This window comes from Microtus ochrogaster, chromosome X, assembly GCF_000317375.1.
Source record: "Microtus ochrogaster isolate Prairie Vole_2 chromosome X, MicOch1.0, whole genome shotgun sequence".
Taxonomy (NCBI): domain Eukaryota; kingdom Metazoa; phylum Chordata; class Mammalia; order Rodentia; family Cricetidae; genus Microtus; species Microtus ochrogaster.
In genome coordinates this window covers 37762298-37771849 of record NC_022026.1, presented here as the reverse complement: position 1 = coordinate 37771849, position 9552 = coordinate 37762298, and the positions used below count along the sequence as shown (strand labels likewise).

The following is a 9552-nucleotide window of genomic DNA, read 5'->3' as shown; positions in this document are numbered from 1 at the left end:
GCCCGGCTATTTATTTATTTTTTAGGGCAGGTAGTTTGTAAGAATGATTTCCTTCAATTCTCCTGTAAGCAGCTTTTCAAGATATTTGATTTCTTACCATTCTTATTTCCATTTTAACCCATAAAATATGTACATCTATTCAGTGCCATACAAATGGCATATTCTAAAGTCTGTAGAATACTAGAAATAAGGAAGAATGAAAGATAAATACTGCAAAGAAGGCTGTAACGTTTATTAAAGGCAAAAATGTTTGCACTCACTTTGGTGAGAGCAGTGATATTGCACGCTTTACTATATTATGATGGTGCTGGAGAGGGGGAGAGGTTTCTGTGAGTGTGGGTGTGCAAGCACTACAGCACACGGGGAGAGCCAGAGGGAAACCCTTGGAGCTGGCTCTCCCTATCTACCCTGTCCCCCTCTTGGCGTTTCTTCTTGCTACACTGTGGCACAAGTTCTGATTGTTCTGAGTGAAAACCCGGAGTCAGATATTAGGGAGCTACACTAGGAAACCCTGTCTTGGAGTCAGATATTAGGGAGCTTCACAAGGAAACCCTGTCTCGACCCAGCTGGTCTAGAGTAGTAAGCAGTGTGTAATATAGTGATATTTTGTGTTTAACAAAGAAAGCTTGCCTGAAGATCAGAGTGCCGAGTTAAGCCACTAGAGGCCAGGCAGTGATGGCACATAACTTTATTCCGGGACTCTGGAGACAGAGGCAGAGGGATCTCTATTAGTTCAAGGCCAGCTGGGCGGTGGTGGCAAACACCTTTAATCCCAGCACTCGGAAGGCAGAGGCAGGGGGATCTCTGTGATTTCTAGGCCAGCCTGGTCTACAAGAGCTAGTTCCAGGACAGGAACCAAAGCTCCAGAGAAACCCTGTTCAAACAAAACAAAACAAAAACAAAAGGCCAACGTGGACTACACAAGATTGAATTTATCTAAAAGAGAAACAGCTCACACAAAGATGATACCAGCACTTGGTATCACACACCTTTAATCCTATCACTAGGAAGGTGGAGACAGGACTGATGTGGCTGGACACAGAGAGGAATATAAGGTGGGAGGAGACAAGAGCTCAGTGCAGTCTGAGGATTGTCCCTTCAGTCTGCTGATGCAATTTGAGAACAGGATCACCCTTTTGATCTGAGGATTTGGTAGAGGTAAAACGTCTCTCTAGTGGCTGGCTGCACTGCTTCTCTGTTCTTTCAGCCTTCACCTCCTAATATCTGACTCTGGATTTTATTCAGAACAATTAGAATTCATGCTACAAGAAGCAAGGAGAAACGCCAAGAGGGGGACAGGGTAGAGAGAGAGAGCCAGTTCCCACAGCTGTGGTGAGTGCCTTTACCTAGGGAGCCATCTAACCAGCTGTTGTGTGAAGCTTTTGTTCCTTAACTCTTTGGCTTTTTGGAATTTTTTGGGTGGCTCGCCACCCAGCTCCCAGATAAATCATTCGCGGAAGCTTTTTCTTAGTTATGAATACCTGGCCTTAGCTTGACTTGTTTCTTTCCAGCGTTTCTTAGCTTAAGTTATCTCGACTACCTTTTGCCTCTGGGCTTTCTCCTTTTCTTATTTCTGTGTATTTTACTTTTACTCTTGCTCCATGGCTGGCTTGGTGGCTTGGTGACTGTCCCCTGATGTCCTCCTCTCCTTGCCCTATGTTGTTCCTTCTCGTTTCTGGGATTTCTCCTCCTATTTATTTTCTCTGCCTGTCATCCCCACCTATCCTGGCTCCTGCCTCGCTATTGGCTGTTCAGCTCTCTATTATATCCAAAATACTTTGTTGGATATACCAGCTAAATAACAATGCTCATAGTTCCATGTGTTCTTTGTTCAAATATTTTGCTATGATTTTACCTTTCAAGCTGATCATGCTGCAGTTTGCATTTTTAACAAATTGTGAAAAATTTCTTGAAACTCTATTTGGAGAAACATGGGAGGAGGGGTTGGAGCAAGAAAAGGGAGGGTAAATGGTGTAATTATAGTTCATACAAATCACACAGATGTGGTACATCTCTGTAAAATTATATAAATCAATATTTAAAATCTGGTTCATATTGTTCTCTATTTGAAAAACCTTGAACTAAAAATATTTTAATGTCTTAATTAATTTAAAGCTTCCTAGAAAATAGTTTGTGATGGTAAAAATCCATGATTACCAAAAAGAAGTTGTACGTTTAATCTTAAAAATTAGGAATAATATTATAAGATATAATTGACATATAATAATCTATATGAAACTAATAATCAGAATATTTGTGGAATAATGTACGATAATGTAGATATCCATTGCTTCTGCTTCCTGTTATAGTCTGAATGTGTTCTCCAACAGCCACATGTTCAAAACTTAATCTCCTCCATGTAACAATGTTTGGCTGTGGGGACTAGTGGGAGATGGTTTGATTATGAGGTCTCCAACTTTAGGAATGGACTTAATAACATTATTGTGGAAGTTGGTTTGTTATAATAGTAGAGGAGCTCTCTATTTCCATACCTGCCTCCTTTCTATTTTGTGCATGTACTTTGTTACCATTCTAAACCTTCTGCCATGGGATGATGGAACAAAAAGGTCCTTCTAAGATGTGTGAAGTGAAATGAGTCCAGTTCAAAAAGACAATTGTTGCATTTTTCATATTCAGAGTCTGTATTTAAAAAAATACATAAGTATATAAGGGGAGGTGTTTTGGAACAGGAAGGCTATCAGTGTGTATGTGAGGAGGGGGTAAAAGAGGGCAATGTGTCATGAATATGAACAAAATAGATTATCTACACTGTTCTAGTTTTCTTTCTATTGCTGTGATAAATACCATGACCCATAGTAAATTGGGGAGGAAATGGTTTATCTTATTGTGTATTGCCCATCATGAAGGGGAGTCAGGGCAGGAACCTGGAGGCAAGAGTTGCTGTAGAGGCTTTGGAGGATGCTGCTTACTGACTTGCTCCTCATGGCTTTCTCATGCTTCATATAGAATCCAGAACTAGCCAGTCCAGGGGTGACACTGCCCACCGTGGATTGGGTTCTCCTACATCAATCATTAGTCAAGAAAATGCACCACAGGCCACTCTGTTGGGAATATTTTCTCAATCAAGGTTACTTCTTCCAAAAAGACTCTGGCTTCTGCCAAATTGGCAGAAAACTAGCCAACACATGTGTATGAAAATACAAGGAAGTTCATCATCTTAAATAACTAGATACTTAAAAAGTCCTTCATAAATTGTATCCACAAGGGCTGTGTTGTGGCTCAGTGTGTGTGAGGCCCTAGGTCCCTTATCACCACAAAGATAAAATCAATAAATAAAATAATTTGTAAAATAACATTTTAAGCCACTAAATTTAAAAAGACTAGATATTATACCTCTGTTAAAGTTTCTAGCTCCAGAGCCATGAGCCAAGTATATTTTTCTTTATAAAATTATCCAGCCTGTCGTATTCTGTTATAGTAATCTGTTGTAATTTTTTGCTTACTGGTCTTTTTTAAAGATAGTTTTTATTTTTTATGTGGATGGATGTTTTGCCTGAACATATATCTGTATAACGTGTGTGTAGTTTCATAGAGGCCAGAGGAGAGTTTGGAGTTCTGGATGGTATGAGCCCACATATGGGTGCTGAGAAGCTAACCTAGATCCTCAAGAAGAGCAGCAGCTGATGTTCTTAACCACCGAACAATCGCCCCAGCCCCTCACTCTTTCAACATTTTTATGTTTGGAAAAGGTTTTCATTCACCCCCGTTTTTAAATGATTGGTTTTATTTTTAATTGTATGTGTGTTTAAGTAGGGTATGGGCTCATGGGTGCAGGTACTTGAAGATGCCAAAGGCATTCAGTCCCCTGGAGCTGGCATTCTACACAGTTGCGATCCACTGTCATGGGTGGTGGGAATTAAAATCAGTCCTCTGTACGAACAGAAAGCTCTCCTAACAACCAAGCCATCCTTCTAGCCACTCCTCTGTGTTTGAACAATATTTCTTGTGATGTAGATTTTTAAAAAGATTGTAGCTTTCTTTTTAATATCTTAGAGATGTTGTTCCACTGTTTCCATTAATAGTGTGCTTTCATCATTATCTCTGTGTATCAGTATGTACTATACCTTGTCCCGTACTCTAACTTTTTTTATTTTTTTCTGGTTTTAAGTGCTTTGTTTATGGTATTCTCCATGTCACAACTTTGTATATTGTTCTTGAAGTTTATTGGCTTTCTTGTATCTGTGAACTTAACAGTATTTTTCAAATTTAGTTCATGATTTTTCTGAATTACTTTGGCGTTCCTACTTTTATTCGTTACTCGATTTAGAATATTGACATATGCACCAGACAGTTTGGAGTTGTCCTGTAACTCATTCCACTTCTCTCTTTCACATTTTTTTCTTACTGTGCATCATTTTGTATATTAGCATGTCTTCATGCTAATTATCTTTCAACTGCGATGTCTAATTTGTTGTTCATGTTCTGTCGTGTATGCTTGACCTCTAACTCTGTAGCTTTATGTTTCTAGGTTTGACTTTAGTGTTTTATTTTACAGCTTCCATATCCTTACTTGAATTTTCAAACACGTGGAATGCAGCCATAGTAACCATTCTTGGTGACTTTGTTAATTCCAATATTGGAATTTGTTGAACATTTTTAATTGATCTTGTTCCATAGTATGCATTGGATTTTCCTGATTTTTGGCAGGCTTGTTAACTTTTAATGGGTGCTAGATATGGATGAATTTTACTTTGTTAGGTGTTTTATATTTTTGTATCATAAACATTCCTGGGAACTGTTTGGAAACACTTAAGTTACTTGAAAGTGGATTGATTCTTTCAGGTTTTTCTGGTTAGGTTTGGTAGGCAGGCTCAGAGCAATTCATAATATAGGCCTAATTGTTTCCCACTACTGAGGTAATAAGGCTTAGTTCTGGAGCCAGTGGTCTGTGAATCATGAGGTTTTACAGTTGGGCTGTGGAAAGAGACACTGCTACTGGTCTTACTTGAATGGTAGGCACAGTGCTTTTCAATCCTTTCGGGTGGGTCACTTCCTGACCTAGAGGAACTTCATCACAGGAATGCCTTGTATTGGTTAGTCCTTTGCTTGGAAGAGGCTTGAAGGGTTTTCTTTATGCCTTTCTACCACACATTTTGTCTCGAGAACTCTAGTCACCTAAGGTTTGCTCAGGTTCATCTTAGCCGTCTCAATCTGGGAGGCTCAGCAGGCTTTCCCTGGTTTCTTCCTCTATGCTTTGGCCAGAAAACTCAAGATAGTAAACTAGAAAGATGAAAGGTCATAGAGATCACAGCCTCATATTGCCTCATGTTCAAAATACATGAGACACCATTGTTGCATGTGTTTTGCCAATTTATTGTTCTTACAGGCAAGGAAGACATGTACTCTTCGTCACTTCATCTTGAACATCAGTAGATGTGACCTTTGGTAACTCTCAATGATTATGACCAATTTGTAGCTCGCTTTTCAGTTGTCACCTTTCAAACATGTTAGCACCATCACATTACTTATGTGATATAACCAAATCACCTCTAAATGCCTATGTTCAAATGCATACAGAATCTGGCATCCAGTATTGCAAACCTCTCATAAGGAACCAGTGTTTGCAGCAGAGCTGGCCCTGGTGGTGTAGGTGTGGTGAGCTGGTCCTGAGGGCGTGAAAACAGGAAGACTGGTCCACCTCTTGCTCATTGCTGCATGGGGTGAATCAGCAGGAGCAACACTGGAGAACTTGCCCTAGTGGCGAGGATTGGGGAGACCTGGTGGGTTGACCAACCCTGCAGCTATGTGTTGGCCCACGCCAACATCCACCCCATCTGTGATCTGCTGGAGCCCATGAAGGAACAAGTCCTGCAGACCCAAAGCTGCAGGATCTCCACGATACAGGGCAACAACAGCACATCCAAGAGGAATCCAGTGAGGTCCAGCAGTGATAGTGTAGCAGAAACCAGAGGCCTCGAACCAGACCAAGGATGCTTTGCAGTGAACCCTGGCCAGTAAAGATGTATGGACAAAGGGGTCTACTGCATGACTCACTCTGTCCCACTACAGCTTCCTTGATGAGATTTTTCCTTGTTTTTCTCTGAAAATGAAGGGAAGAATAGATTAATAGGATCAAGATGCATGATGTGAAAGATACAAAGAATAAACAAAAGGAAAGTTAATAAGACAGTATCTGTGTATACCATACAAACATTGACTCAGCAAGAGTCGTTTAATGTAGGGCCTCATGGATAAATTAACATCCTTTGAACAAATCTAGTTCCCTTCATTTTGCTTAGTAAGCTATTAAATTTTACCAGAATTGCTCATTATCCTTTGGTAGAAAATGACTGTTAATCCATTAGAGCTGACATGTTAAAACATAATATAATTAGCATTTTTAAGTTTAGAAAAATACTTAATATCACGTCAGCCTTTTAGCTCTTGAGCATGGGTCAGGTTTTCAGAAATCCTTTCATCATCGGTAAGCCTATCTGCATACTTTCTTTTCTTACAAAGGCTGAAAGCATCCCATACTGTCTAGCTAGAGTTAAATTCATGATCAACCCATATTCTTGAAAAGAAAATGAGCATTTTTCCAAGATGCCGTGTAATCTGGAGGTAAGAATTTCCATCTATAAAGCGATGGTATGTGCAGGTGTAGCTCCCCACGTGGTACAGTAGTTTCCGATAATGAGCTAGGCTTTTTAAAAAGCTGCTACGCAGCATCTCTGTGTTCACACAACTTTAAGCGTTTTACATGTTTTCAAACTCATTTAACCTTTACCAAACAAGCTCAGGTGTGTAGATGCAGTTACAAATGTATAAATACATTTTTACAAATAAAGAAGGCACTGGTGGGGTTTAGCAGCTTATGCAGAGTCACATAGTGAATGATAGAGTTGAGACTCAGATTCAGCCTGGTTCCACAGTCCAAGTGTTTAAGACCAGCACCCATACTATATCAGAAAAACAACTGTTTTTTCCCTTCTCTTGGCTCTGCTACTGCTTTTCAATTTTTGTGGATCTAAATCTAGACACATAAATAGAAATAGGTCTCTGAATGAAGACCCTCACTCACTGAAATCATTATGTCATTGAAAACATACTGTATGACAGGTACTGTTCCAATCTTCTGACCATGTGAATGCATATCCAAGAATGTCTTTTAAGGAAGTCATATCTGGCAGAAGTTTCTAGTTTGGTCACGAATATTACCATATTCACATTTATAAGTAGCCTCCATGTTTGAGAGAGAGGGAGGGTATTAGTGTCTCCAACAAACGTAACACAGAATAAAATCTGTTGTGTTTTCTTTCTCCTGCAAGGAGTGTTTTCTAATTTGTTTCACTTCATTTTTTGAACACCAATACTGATTTTAACCCTAGTGCTGTTAAGGAGATGCATATATCTGAATGGCTTTCGTGGGTGTGTCAAAATGCCATATAGCTAATAAATAGAGCCAGACTTTGCATCCAGCACTGTCTGATGCCACTTGTTTCATTATTCATTCTTTCTTTTTTCATCTTAAAAGCTATCTTTAGAATTTAAGATACTTTAAGATAGCTCTCTCATATGAGAGTGTGTACCTAGTCTTATTGTAACTTATCGTTATGCAGTGTTCAGTTGATATCTCAGGGAGGCCTGCTCTTTTTTGAAGGGAAATGGAAGAGGAATGGATTGTGGGAGAGGGGAAGAGTTGGAGCACTAGGAGGAATGGAGGAAGGGGAATCTGGGGTCAGGATGGAATATATAATAGAGGAATAACAAAAAGAGAAAAGATAGTGCCTTCTTTCTCTTCTTAAAACCTAGCTTTGTTGGAGTTAGCATTAATGTTTACACACTATATTATATTTCACTCTATAGGACCAGGGTAGAGATTATGTAGAATTCTAAGTATGTTCACTAAACCAAACTTATTGTTCAACTTTCCCATATATTTCTTATTTTTTCTGCTAGAACTATTATTAATTGAGACATAGGTCAACTTTCTATTCTGGTGGCTAAATTCACATTTTCTCCCCTTGCTTTGGTATTTGCATGGAATATTAACCTCATCTTTAGCAATAAATGCATGAAATTGCTCACTAAAGAAGCTGCTTATTCTAGAATACCTTGTTCTGGGCCTAGGCCCTACGAAAATACTATTTCAATGAAATTTGACACTATGTGACTCCACAGAATGAACAAATTGTCCACCAGCACTCAAGTTTTGACAAGCGATCTTAGCCATGACTTGACCCTTTTGACTATACATTTGTGACTGAATGGAAATGAAGTAGTGTAATAAGTTTTCTTATTTAGACTTTGACTTCACTATTACTAAGTTCTCATGACCATAAACTGAGAGTGTCTGAATGGCCATAGCTTTTTCTCTAACTTTGTGTTTATCTGACTTTCTGACTTTAACTGTGCTTGTGCCTCTATTGACTTTATTAATTCTTGTTTTCAAAATGTGATGTTATCATTTGCCCCCAAATGGTATTATTTAATTGATTGCACAGGAAAGCATTACCTTTTATTCCTTACATTCCCTTTTGAATTCCTAGAAAATGTTCTTTCCCATAGTATGCAAACAGCCACGGCGGAGGAGGGGGTGGGTGAGGCAAATGGTAGGTTTATTTGCTAAGGTATTAAAGACATATTTAGTCCAGTATGAGTTCTTCTTTGACCTATGAGTTAATTAGAAGTGTCTGGTAAATTTTCAGACAGTATTGAGATTAGAATTATTTTTTAAAATTAACTTTTTAATTTAATTTCCTTGAAGCCAAAGATTGTGACTTGTATCAAAAATACATTTTTTAATTTACTGAGACAAATATTACAACCTAGTACATGTTTAATTCTTGGGGTAAATATTCCAAGTGTGTTTGAGAAGTATACCTCCAACTGGATATATACACCTTTATATACCATTTAAATCAAGTTTCTTATAATATTCAACTTGTTTATATTTTTAATAATTATTTTGGTTTTAGTTTTTGAAACAGTTATTCATATATGCTAAGCTGGCCTCAAACTTGCTATGTAACAAAGATGCCCTGAACTTCTAATCTTCCCGTCTGTGCCTCCTGAGTGCTGGGGTTGCAGGTGTGAGGCACCAAAGTTTGTTGATAAGGTGCTGGGCCTTGAATCCAGGGCTTCCTGCATACTAGGAAAGCACTTTGCGGATTGAGCTACATATCCAGCTGTAATCATATGATGTTCTAATGTAAACAACATTACCAAAGGGGCTTGATGGATTTCTACTGTGTATGTAGTGACTTGTAAACTTCTTCATTGTCAAGAATACTTAAGACTTAAGAGGCATAGAGGTTGGCTCCAACTCATCTTTTCATTGTCCTTTATCAACAAAAGTACACATAGGGCTAGAAAGATGGTTCAGTGGATAATAATGCATATTACTCTTCCAGGGGACTCTGCTTATGTTCTCAGCACCCGTGTGGAGTAGCTCACAACTGCCTGTAACTTTACCTCCATGAGATATGAGATACCATGTGTATGCTGGTATACCCTTGTACCTCCATACACATGGTTCTCTCTCTCTCTCTCTCTCTCTCTCTCTCTCTCTCTCTCTCTCTCTCTCTCTCT

The 9552-nt window shown here is 38.8% G+C and overlaps 1 protein-coding gene across 2 annotated transcripts in view; it reads left to right on the top strand.

Annotated features, from left to right (window-relative positions):
• Positions 1-9552, top strand: part of Sytl4 (synaptotagmin like 4) — a 52979-nt gene that overhangs the window by 15027 nt on the left and 28400 nt on the right. The gene's annotated exons all lie outside the window — the stretch shown is intronic.